Source organism: Eublepharis macularius, chromosome 1 (assembly GCF_028583425.1).
Source record: "Eublepharis macularius isolate TG4126 chromosome 1, MPM_Emac_v1.0, whole genome shotgun sequence".
Lineage (NCBI taxonomy): Eukaryota > Metazoa > Chordata > Lepidosauria > Squamata > Eublepharidae > Eublepharis > Eublepharis macularius.
In genome coordinates this window covers 127,198,051-127,211,094 of record NC_072790.1, presented here as the reverse complement: position 1 = coordinate 127,211,094, position 13,044 = coordinate 127,198,051, and positions in this window count along the sequence as shown.

Here is a 13,044-nt window from a genome sequence, read left to right as displayed (position 1 = left end):
TTCCCCTGGCAATGGCAGGGACTGAAGTCTGTCTGAACTCCTTCTGGCTTTAACCCTTCAAAGTAGCTTCCACCAGAGAGTCCCGTTTTTGCCACTGTGAAGAGAAAATGACAACAAAGGGAAGGACCCATGGATCATGCCTTTCCCAGAGCCTTTCCCAGAGTGCAATCTCTCTGAAACTTCGGGGGTCTTTGGAGGACAGTGAGGACTATGTCCCCTGCAAATTTGGCGGGTATTGGGCATTGGGAAGGTCAGTTTGTAACCCCTCAAAGTAGCTGCCTTCCAACAGGCAGTCCTGTTTTTGCCACTGTGAAGAGAAAATGATAGCTAAGGGGGACACACACATGGATCATGCCTTTTCTGGGGTTTAATCTCTCTGAAACTTGGGGGGTCTTTGGAGGACAGTGAGGACTGTGTCCTCTGTAAATTTGGTGGGTATTGGACATTGGGAAGGTCAGTTTGTGGGGTGTTTAAAAGGCCCTGCCCCTTGCACATGGCAGGAAAGGGCCCTTTAAACTATCAGCTGACAGGTGGCAGGAGGGAATTCCCCCTGCCACCTGCCAGCTGATAATTTAAAGGGATCTTAAGGGGCCACGAACAACGAACATGCTTGTGAACAGGGTCATGTTTGTGAACAGGGTCATGTTTGTTACTGTTCATTGTTCATGGATGGCAACAAACAACAAACAGCTTGTTCAGGTTTTTTTTTCCATTCGGGCCCATGTCTACTACAGACTAACATGGCTAACTCATCTGGATACATAGTCTCTTTGTTTCCTCAAGATTCTGAGTGGTATCTCCTTTAAAATTATATCTCCAACTTCCTGTATTATCAATTTCTTCTTATAATGTTGTTGTAGAACTTGATCTCTTATTGACTTTTTGACAACATTTACTATGATATCTTTCGGCAGCTTGGAGACACTTCCATTCATAATTATCCTTGAGCAAGAAGCAAAGTTTCATTTGAAACATAGCCCTGTAGCTTCTTTATTGATACCTTATTCTTTTCTTTATTTAAAAAACACACAAACAGGCCCTGCTAAACTGGGAAAAAAAATCACATTTAATATCAGCTCTGGAATAAATTGTGAAGAGATGTTTGTTGGCTGAAACAGCCAATAGACTTTTGAAGCAGCACACATTACAACATGTGGACAAAGATAATTGTTTGATTTTGATATCAGTCCTGTATCTAAATTAATAACCAAGTCTTACATTTATCAGCTTCTATTAGAATAAGACCATTTGGAATAGACTACAAGGGAGTAGAGTAGAAGGATCATGCAGTTCACGTATTATCTTCCTTCAACATTATAATCACATCTCTGAAGCAAGCATATGGATGATGAAATTATAATGACTAAAATATAGAAAGTGAAATGTTGTGTACAGTTGCATCGACAAACATGATGAAAATTGCTCCTGTATGACTGAGGTACAGCAAGTTAGAAAATGGAGCTAGTGGCCCAAGCATTTGCAATGCTAATGCATAATAGAGATCTGCATTTGGATAATAACTAATCAAAATCCAACCCAAATTATAGCCATTCATTTAATATAATTTATATAACTAATCTAGCTGCAATTCGACCCTACCTCCGTGCAGCGCACGCTGTGGAGGAGGGGGTCGCTTATTGCTCTCCTGGAAGGAGGGAGGGAGAGCAGACGCTTTCCCGGGCATCCGGGTAAGCGGTGCGGTGGGCGGAGCCTAGGAGCCGTTTGCGGCGGCTCTGCCCACGCACCTCCAGTTGCGTTTTGTGCTCGGAGGAGACAGACGTGTTTCCTCCGAGCTGAAGGCGGTAGCAACGAGGGTCGGAGGACCCAGAGGCGGCTGGGTGCTGCTGCTGCCTTAGTGCTGGGCAACGGAGAAGCGGCGGCGGCGGCGGCAGCGCATTGGGAGGGTCGGGAGCAGCTGGCGCGGCCTGTAGAGCACCCCAGTGTGAGGCGGCGTTGCGGCCGGCATCGGCCGGCTACGGGGCCGCGTTTTTCGCCGGCATTCTGAGGCCGGTGCTCAGGGGCACAGAGCCCAGGCCTGTCGGGGTGTGTGGGCATTGTTGGTGTCTCTGGGGGCGGCGGTGGTAGGCTCATTGGGCGCCTTTCTTACTGCATTAGGAGGGTAGGGGTGTCGGTGTTAACACACACACCCCGGTATTGCGTGTGCACTTGGGGGGATACTGATTGCAGATAACTCCCCCCCATTCTATATCGGGTGGTTGTAGTTTTAGGGGAAGGAGCCGTTGGGCCTGGTTTCACTAGCCTAATAGGCGGTGGCCATTTTGTGGTTAATTAGGAGGTTTAGCGGCGGCCATCTTAGGTGCAGGGTGGTGGCTGTTATAGACTTGGGATGCCTTCAAAAAAAGGGAGTGGCCCTTCAAAGGGCAAAAAGCCTGCGGCAAAGGCCCCGGCTAAAAGGCCTGTGACTGCTGGGTCTTCTTCCGATGAGGACTCCGAGGCTTTTAGCCAGCAAGAGATACTGAGAAGGCTGGCTGCTCTAGAGAAGGGTACTGGGGCCTCTGCTAGGGTTGTAGGTGGTGGAGAGCGATCTAGACCAGTTCGAGGGGCAGCTAGGGATGCTGTTAATAAGGAGATCCTTAGACGCCTTTCTGCATTGGAAAGTTCTGCAGGTGCTGCTGCCAAGGAATCCGGTGGAGCCAGTGGGTCGGCGAGCCTGAGTGATGCTGGGACAATGCAGACAGTTGATTTGGAGCAGGAGGCCGTGGTGGATCCGACGCCGGTTGCTTTGGCAGTGGAGCCCGGGGAAGGTAATGCCAAACAGGTTGCATCACACAACACTTTCCCTTGGCCTTGGGGGCAGGTGGATGCCTTTGGGAGTCAAAGGTTGGCTGCCGGTTACCCACAGTTGCCTGCGGCATGGGCGGCTGGTTCACAGTGTCCATGGGTAGGGACAGGGTTTGGAGCGGCAGGTACCCAGCAGAATATTCCTGTTCAGTCTGCCTGGGGTGGTGTAGATCCTGCGGGGGGACAGCATCAAGCCGGGGCGTGGCCCGGGTTTCAAGGAAGCCCTTGGGGTTTTTATCCGTACGCCCCGTTGGCATATGGCAATGTCCCTTTTAATGCTCTTCCCTTCGGGGATACGGCTCTGCCGCTGGGTGACCATTTAACTCAGGCAACGCGCGACAAGATAGTTAAGGGAGAATATGTTGACGTCTTTTCTCTTCTTTTCCGTGAGTTGGAAAAGAAGGACAAGGATGACTTGGATGACAGGGATAAGGAGAGGCTGAAGAGGAGGCGCGATGATAGGAATTGGCATAATTGGCTCCCAGGTTTCTTGATTTATGCCGGGGTGTTGGTGAGGGCTCAGCCGCACAGGGCGGCGGCGCTTTTTCAGTACTTAGACATAATATATAAGGGCTATACTGGCTTCTCAGGTGCTGCTTGGATGCAGTACGATGAGGAGTTCAGGATGAGGGCGGCCCTTAACCCCAGCATACCTTGGGACAGGATCCACCAGCAGCTGTGGCTGTCGGTAATGTCTCCATCTAAGCCCAACCTTGGGGATCGCTCAGATAGTGGGCATGTAGTGCAGCGGTCAGCATCCGTGGCGTCATCCAATACCCACTTGGCAGCGGGGCAGCCGGTTCAACCCCGGCTGTTATGTTGGGAATTCGCCTTTAAAGGGGCCTGTTCTCGAAAGCCGTGCAGGTTCAGGCATGAGTGCCCCTCCTGTGCAGGTTTCCACCCCTACAATTCCTGCCCTAAGGCGCGGCAGGGGGGTGCAGGCAGGGGACCTGGAGGTGGCGGAGCCAGTAAGCAGCAAGCTCCTGGTAAAGGGGCCCAGCCCAATAAGGCTGAAGGTCCTTAGGTAGCTTTTGCTGGCTTACCCACGTAGGCACGACGCGTTCTTTTTGTTGCAAGGTTTTTCTGTTGGGTTTAGGATTCCTGTTCAAGGGAGGCGTTCTCCTTATATGTGTACAAATTTACGTTCTGTTGTGGGGATGGAGGATGTTGTTCGTAATAAGATAGCGAAGGAGTGCGCTGAGGGCCGGGTGTTGGGCCCCTTTGACACCCCCCCAGTTCCCAATTTGAGGGTTTCCCCATTAGGTGTGGTGCCTAAAAAGGCGGTGGGAGAGTTCCGCCTGATTCATCACCTCTCCTTTCCCAGAGGTGAGTCTGTGAATGATGCTATCCCGGAGCAGTTATGCTCGGTTCGTTACACATCTTTTCATCAGGCGGTTAAGGTAGTGCGCCGCTGTGGCCTGGGGGCGGAGTTAGCGAAATGCGACATTAAGTCAGCCTTTCGCCTTCTTCCAGTACACCCCGATGATTTTGAGCTGCTGGGTTTTCATTTTGAGGGAAAGTACTATATGGATCGTGCCCTGCCCATGGGCTGTTCCATTTCATGCGCAACATTTGAATGTTTTAGTTCCTTTTTGGAGTGGGAATTCCAGCGCTGAGCAGGTAACAACAATTCCTGTCATTATTTGGATGATTTTATGTTTTCTGGTGAGGCTGGGACCGGGCAGTGTGCCCGGTCGCTCAGCATTTTCGTGAAGCTAGCGGAGGAGCTAGGTGTTCCACTAGCGGGGGAGAAAACGGAGGGCCCCTCTCCAGTTTTGACATTTTTGGGTATCGAGATAGATACCCTGCAGCAGTGTTTTCGGCTTCCTCCGGACAAGGTGTTAGACCTTAAGAATAGGCTTCGGGAATTTAAGGGGCAGCGTAAGGTGTCCCTGGTAGAGCTCCAGCAGCTTGTGGGTCACCTGAATTTTGCGCGCAAGGCCGTGGCGCCGGGTCGGGCCTTTTTATGGCGGTTTTGCGACGCCATGTCGGCTCTGCGAGCCCCACATCATCGCATCAGGATTTCTAAGGGGATGCAGGAGGATTTGGACGTTTGGTCCGACTTCCTGGAGGGCTATAATGGGGTTACTTTCAAGGTGTTAGACCTTAAGAATAGGCATCGGGAATTTAAGGGGCAGCGTAAGGTGTCCCTGGTAGAGCTCCAGCAGCTTGTGGGTCACCTGAATTTTGCGCGCAAGGCCGTGGCGCCGGGTCGGGCCTTTTTATGGTGGTTTTGCGACGCCATGTCGGCTCTGCGAGCCCCACATCATCACATCAGGATTTCTAAGGGGATGCAGGAGGATTTGGATGTTTGGTCCGACTTCCTGGAGGGCTATAATGGGGTTACTTTCTGGAGGGAGGACTTGCCCCTGGAGGCGGACCTTCAGGTCACGTCTGATGCGTCTGGGTCTACGGGTTTTGGGGTGTATTTCCGCAGACATTGGTGTGCTGAGTGATGGCCCCCTGAGTGGCATGATATGGGTCTTGACAAAGACCTCACCTTTCTGGAGTTTTTCCCCCTTTTGGTGGCAGTGCGCCTGTGGGGAGCGGAGTTAGCCAACAGTGTCGTACATTTTTGGTGTGACAACATGGCAGTGGTACAGGTGGTCAACTTCTTGACCTCTAGATCTGAGCGGGTAATGAGGTTGGTCCAGGCCTTTACGTTACTGTGTTTGCAAAGGAACATTTGGTTTAGAGCCAAGCATGTTCCTGGTGTTAGCAACGGTGTGGCAGACGCTTTGTCTCGCCAACAGATGGGGCGGTTTTGGCAGCTTGCCCTGGAGGCGGATCTCATACTGGCGCAGATGCCATCGGACTTATGGCTCCTTGGGAGGCCGAAGCCTTCAGGGCCATAAGACTGGCGGTGACTCCCAGTACGCAGCGCAACTACGACCGAGCGGTAGGGCAATTTGATGCATTTAGGGCTAGCGAGGGACTGCAGCAGAGTTGGCCCATCCCCACTGAGCATCTGATGCGCTTTTGTGTGCATCAGAAGGGGCGTGGGCTGGCGGTTCGATCCATCAGGGGCCAGCTCGCTGGGTTGGCATTTGTTAGCAAGGCTCGGGGGTTCTCTGAGGCCACGGGGGACTTCCGAGTTACAAAAATGCTCGAGGGTTGGTCGCGCGAAGCGGGTCCTCGGGTGGATGCTAGGGAACCTATATCGCCCATGGTTTTGAAAGGATTGATAACTACCTGGGCTTCGGTTTGTAGCTCAAGGTACGAAGTTAGGTTATTTTATGCTGCGGCCCTTACAGCGTTTTTTGGGGCGCTGCGCGTCAGCGAGTTGGTGGTCCAGTCCAAGGTGGACAGGTCTGGCCGGGCCCTTATGGTTGGGGATGTGGAGTTCCGGGGAGAGGGTGTTTCCCTGGTGATTAGAAAATCCAAAACTGACCAAAGGCAGAAAGGGATGACTGTTGATTTGGGTATTTGTGCTGACCGGGACTTATGCCCAGTGTGCGCCCTGCGGAGGTACCTGTGGGTTAGAGGGGATGACACAGGGGTGTTATTTTGCCATGAGGATGGTTCCCCTCTTACACGTTACCAATTTTGGGCAGTGACTGAGCGGACGCTGGTGAAATTGGGGCTAGCGGGGGTGAAATTTGGAACCCATTCTTTTAGAATTGGGGTGGCATCCACAGCTGCAGCTATGGGGTATTCGGCCCAGGCCATTCAGGGGGTAGGCAGGTGGAAGTCATCTGCTTATCGGTCCTATGTTCGTTCTTTTAAGAGTTTGTAAGAGTTTACTAATTGATGTTTTCCTAGGTGCTGTGTCCTGCCGTGAGAAACGAAGAATTTTGATCTGCGGGCACAGTATGGTGTTTTGGGCGGCTCATCAGGCCAGGCGGTCAGCTGTCGGGTCGCAGCTGGGCCTGAGTGAGTGGGCTTCAGTGGAGTGGCAGGGCCGATGGGGCCTGCGTTGGCCTGGTTTGTTGCCACTGTTGTTTGGGCGTAGTGGGCCTATCCCGCACATCTTGGTTATTCACTTAGGGGGGAATGATTTGGGGTTCATTCATGGGAGGGCCTTGTCACTGCAGGCCAAGTGGGACTTGCAGGAGATTCTGCAGAGGTGGCCCGAGGTCCTTATAATGTGGTCCGCTATGTTGCCTCGCAGGGTGTGGCAAGAGGAGATGGACCGGCGAGCTATCGAAAGGGCTAGAATGAAGGCCAATAGGGCTATTCAGAAAGCCCTCGGGGAAGGTTTAGGGGTTTATTTGCCCCATCCAAGGATCAGGGCCGAGGTTGTCGGCCTCTATCGTAAGGATGGGGTTCACCTTTCAGAGGCCGGCAACGTAATTTTCCTCAATGACTTGCGGCAAGGTCTTCAGTTATCCTTGGGCCAGTAGTGGGGCGCTAGGGCCTAAGCAGAGGCTTGGCCCTGGCGTTGGTGGGATAGAGTTGGGCTTTAGTCAGCGGGCCGGTGAGCACCCTTGGCGCTTCCCTACGTGTGGGGAAGAGGGGTCTGCTAGGAGCGGCTGGTACTGCTTGTGACGGCTGCCAGCGCGCATGGGCAGGCTGCCTAGGTAACCCCAAGTGCAAGTCCAGCCTCACTGCTGTACGGCTGAGGATTGGGAGCTTGGAAGGGGGAACCAATTTGCCAGGCTGTCCGGGTACCCTAGTCATCTTTTGGATGGCTAGCACCCGGGGCTTCGGGGCTCGCCCAGGCAGGTCAAGGCGGGGGTCTTTGGATTTACCACGTGGCTTGACCTGTACCGCTTTAACCTTGCTGTAGTTTGTTGAAAGTTAATCTTGAGGTTAATTTAATAAAGTGGCCCTTAGATCCAACACTGTTGTCTGTCTCTTCATTCCCACTAGGGGAGCAATTGACATTTAGTAACAATAGAAAATAGGAAATGAGAAGATCATTCTTGTGCCTCATTGTCTTGATTCAGGTTTCCAGGCAGTTGGAGGCGCAATGGGGTTTAGACAGTGATTCAGCAGTCACATGCCTGACTGGCCCTGCAGAGGGTGCTTCTATGCTATCTGCAGATGTAGCCTCAAGCAGAAAAGGAAAAGGTAGGATGATGTAGCTTTCTTCCTCAATCCAAGAGCTAAGAAGCCTGTTGATAACTTGTCAGTTCTGTCCCTATCCATCTGAAATGTAGTTTCCCTTTCCAGAGTAATTACTATAGAATCTTTCCATCCCCTAGCAAAGTTTTGGCATCCAACATCCATTGTATGACACAATGAAAAGCAGAACGGAAAGAACTACTTACCAAGTACATGGAAGGGGAATAGCAGCTTGCTCTGAATTAAAAGGGAACAACATAGTTTCATCTCTATGTGTAAGATTAGAGGGAAGGAGAAAATCTGATATTGCAAAATGGAATTCTGGAATCATATTTTAAAGAGAGTATGGGCTGACAAGCAGACCCATGGATCAGAAAAATAAATATTTGCTTGGTGCGGTAGAGACCTTGAGTCACTGGTCAAATGGCTGGAAGCAAACAAACTGAAAGTGAATCCAGATAAGATGGAAATGATGTTGATTGGGAAAGCAGAGATCCTGAAGGACATTGTTCTTCCCAATTTCAAAGGGATTCAATTGACTCTTGCTGATGGAAAACAGCTTAAGGGTTATACTGGATGCAGCACTGCTGCAGTTAATGCAGCTGCAAAAAAGCTCAGAGACACACTTTGGAAAAGGGACGAGGATTGCAGCCTAGAGTACTTTGTAATTACTGTTTTTGTAACCAATTGCATTATTTATGGGATATTCCAGCTATTGGTTTTTGTAACCAATTGCATTGTTTATGTGATATTCCAGCTATAATTCATATTGGTTTACACTATTTAATCCGCCTTGAGTCTCACTGAGAAAGGCAGACTATTAATTATGTAAACAAACCAGCAAACCAAATAATTTGGGAGGAAGTTGCCCACTCTAGCTCCCATGCTAGCAAATGGATTTACTGCCTCCATTTTATTTTCTGACAAGCTAACACAAAAGGCCTTCTAAGAGCTGCGTGCATTATTGATGAGGGAAGAAAATACATCTTTTTCAATACCATATCAGAAAAAGTTGCCATGGACAGAACTATTCTGTCCTTCACATAAAGACCAGTAGACCTTTAGCTGCAAGTGGAAGATGGATGGAATTAACTCTGAGCACCACTTTTTAAAAAATAACGATAATACACTGACAATTTATGCTTTTAAACCATCCATTTTTGCCTATCATTTGCCTATCAGTGACAAACACAACTTCCTTCCACTGCTGTCCTCCGAAGTGAAACTTATTTTGTACTCTGAAACTCTTTAAATAGAGTAGAAGCTTAATATTTAACAAACCAACTTTGGAGAGTGCTTAATATATGTAAGCTTCTCTTCTAACTCATGGGATTTGCAATATGAATAATGTGAACTGATATAAATGCTGAATCTAATATTTTACAGCAAAAGAAAAAGCCTCAAGGTAACTTTTAGCACACCATTGTAATCTTGGGAAATAAATTAATCATATTCCCAACCTGTGCATATTGTAAATGTGATGTTCAATTCACATGCAGTCACGGGTCCCAACTTTTGCGTAAATAAATTCTCAAACCACACTTAAATGGAGATAACCTGGAATGGAGAGAGAAACTTGGGATGGTATCCGAGAATAAACAAAAAAAAATTAAAACTGCATAACTGGTCATAAAAGAGCAGGCTGCTTGAAACCTCAGTATGCATACAGTTTGACCATTCGTATTGGTTAAGGAGCAATTTGAGTCAACTGCCCAGTTTTTCTGATTTGCAGCCTATTGCTTATTTAAGGAGTGGATGCCAAGGGTAAAAATTATATATTTCATAGTTCCCAAGTACCTTGTGACTCTTTCCCTTTTCTACCCAGTAAATTCTGAGGTACACAAACGTACAATGTGAGAAGAATCCAACTTATATGTGGCACCAGACATGTGCACAGAAATTGTATTTATTATTATTTTTTTTTGTTGGGATTCTTTAATATCTTTATGGTATTTATTTGGGTCATTATGGTCCTGCAGTTTACAATGGTTTCAGTAGGGAAAACAAACGTATTGTTTTGCAAGTGATTCAAATTTTTCCCTTGCAGATTAGCTACATGGAGACTTGCTGATAAGTCTTTCACCCTTTACCCTTTCCCACTGCTGGAATCTTCTTGATGCAGGCAGATGGCCTACTTTTAAACTGCAGGGGTTGTCCAGGCTTGTTAAACCTTGCACACGCACAAACCCTTTACTAGCCTCATTCATGTTTCTCCTAGCTTGACTTGTGCTTAACAACATACTTCCTGCTATCTACTGAAAAACTTCACTTATGATAAGATGAGGCTTCATCACCTTCACCCTCTGTTTTCATTTTTTTAAAGCCCTCCACCTTAAATTTTACAAATGAGTGGGCAGCCTCGTGCATTTTTGACTGATTTTTAGAAGAAGGGAGAGATCATGTACTGAACAACATAAGAAGGTAAGTATGAAATAAAATGATATTAAGCAGAGCCTGCTGATCAGACTAGTGGTCTATCTAGCTCAGCTTTCTGTTTCATGCATCAGCCAACTGGTTGTCCTAGAGGGCAAACCAACAGCGCATAGAGGCTGAGGCCCACCCCTGCTGCTGCTGCCTCCCAGCACTGGTATTCAGAGGTTTGCTGCCTCTGGATATGGAGGCTCCTTTCAGTCACCATGGTTAGTAGAACATACTTCACTCTATCTAGGTGGTTCTTTTTTATTTTTAGGAAGAGAGAAGCCAAGTTTCCTCCAATGTGCCAAGCCTAATATGCCATGCTGGCTAAAGTGCAAATCTAAGTGGCTGTCTGACCACATGTTTAGAGGATTGCTTTTAATGTGGTCCAAACTAAAAAAATAGGTTTTTAAAAAAAAAAAAATAACCCATAACTGACTTGGTATGATAGTGGGCTGAAATTGCTTCTTCTTATGGCTGGCTCCCCCGTTTCCTAAAAGCAACCAGCCCAAAATCATGAAAGCTGCCTCTAGAACTAGGGTTGCCAATCCCCAAGTGGGGGAGAGGAATCCTCCATCCCAAGCTCCCATTACCTGATGCCACTCCAAGTGGAAATGGGGAAAAAATTTAAAAAGGTGTCATCATGGTCATGACGATGTCACTTTCAGGGAAGTGATGGCAGGTAGCTCTGGGAATTCAGAGGGCACAGAATGTGGCTTGTATCAGGTTGTAGACTTGACATGTTGAGAATAGAAATAAAAAAATGAAAACATAGCCAATAGTTGATCAAATGTCTCTCTTATGCCAATCAAAACACAGGGTGCCATATCCTGTGCCCACTGAGCCAGCAAAGATGCTGAAGAAGAGACTTTACGATCATGGTCTGAGAGATTCTCCCCACCCCCTTTTTTTAAACATCCAACCTGATGAAAAGTTCTAGAGAACTTAAAAGCTTGTACATTGTGCTGGGATATTCTAGTTGACCTTAGCAAAAGGAATTACATGGCTTTTAATTTTTGGATTTTTCTATGCACCAAATATGGCAAAAATTACTTTGCAACATGAAAATCTGGTTTATTTACATAATTTAGAAACCATTAAACTCCCATAAATGCTGCTGGCTTACACTCTAAACTTATCAATCTTCTTCAGGTCAGTTTCCCCATAAAACACATATATCTCAGATTTTAGCTAACCAATGAACATTAAAAGGGACATGATTGGTATGTCTCCTACTGGCCAGTGCATTTTTTATTCCTGCTGCATCACATAGATTCTTGCTGCCCAAAGTAAAAAAAGTACCAGTTTTGTAGTATAACATCCATATCTAAATAAATAACATCTTGTTGTGGGCCAAAAATGCTCTGTCAAACCTTGGACACCCAGAGAATTTGCAGTATGCCAGTCACGCATTAGAATTCTTTAGGTGCATGATAAATTATATTTTTTCACACTGTTTGCTTATTGCTGTAAAAAAAAAGATTATGAAGCTACACAGCTTCTGGCACTTGCGGTCTGCAAGCCATGATATTAACAGGACTGGTGTGAATACTGGAACATCTCCAAATATTCTAAAGCCTAAGTCTACAGACAATCCTATATATATATTTGCATGAAAAGTGAATTGTACAGTAAAGTTTACTCTTAGGTAAGTAAGCACAGAAGGGTGTTCTATTCATACCTTGGCTTCTGAATCTCCTTAGCATTATTTGCTTCTCAAAAGAAATTCCTATCTTCATCAAGAGAATTTTATACTGCTGTTCCCCTGCAGAGGAAAGACCCCCACCAAACACACACACACACACACACACCTCCACACACACTCTTTTTAAAAACTGACTATTGTGTGTAGACTTCCGGGTGGTCATTAATTAAAAGAGAATACTTTGTAAAAATGCTTTGGGAGTATCTGGAACTACTGGGACTTTTCTCCTTTAAAAAATGACTTCAAAAATGTTCTATCACCAGCATCTCACAGCTGACTTTATGCAGATAGGAGACTTCTCTATGGCATAGATTTTTCTTGATGTTTTATTAACACATCTTTTTTCCCCTCTCCATGTATAATGGAATCCTGTTTTCCTCTGGGAAATGAAACTTTCGTATGTATTTAAGTACTTACAATGTGAAAGGCACATAGAAAGAACAGTTTTCTTTTTAGTGAAGTATCCCATATTTGGAAAAATAAATGCCTCTCAAAAACTAAAGGTTAATGTTAAGACTTACCAGGTCTCCCCCTATGGTGGGAGGCCTCCTGCTGGCAAACGCCATTGGCCTCTTCTGATCTGATCAGTAGTGGGAGAAAAATAATAATTAAAAAAAATGATGTTGCTGGTTTTACCCAGAAGTTGACAACAGGTAGCTCTAGGAATCACTGGAAACACTATGGTACAATGTTGCACCACACCGTGTCCCCACACCTAACCCTCCCAATGGCAGGCAATATTTCTTCAAAATTATTGTAAAATGTCACTAAACTCCAATAGAATTTATTTATCAAATTAAGGCAAAATGAGTTGTTAAAAGTTTGTAATTCAAACAAAATAATTCAACTACCAGCCTTGTAAAAAAGGAAAACCTAACCTGGTCTAGGTTGCCCAATCTTGTCAGATCTCAGAAGTTAATCAGGTTTGACCCTGATCAGTATTTGGATGGGAGACCACCAAAGAAAGTCCAAGGTCTCTACGCAGAGGCAGGCAATGGCAAATCACCTCCATTTGTCTTGTGTTTTTAAGACTCTTTGGGTAGCCATAAGCTGGCTACAACTTGACAGCACTTTACAAATACACACATATCAGTCTATAAGATCCCAGGAACAGA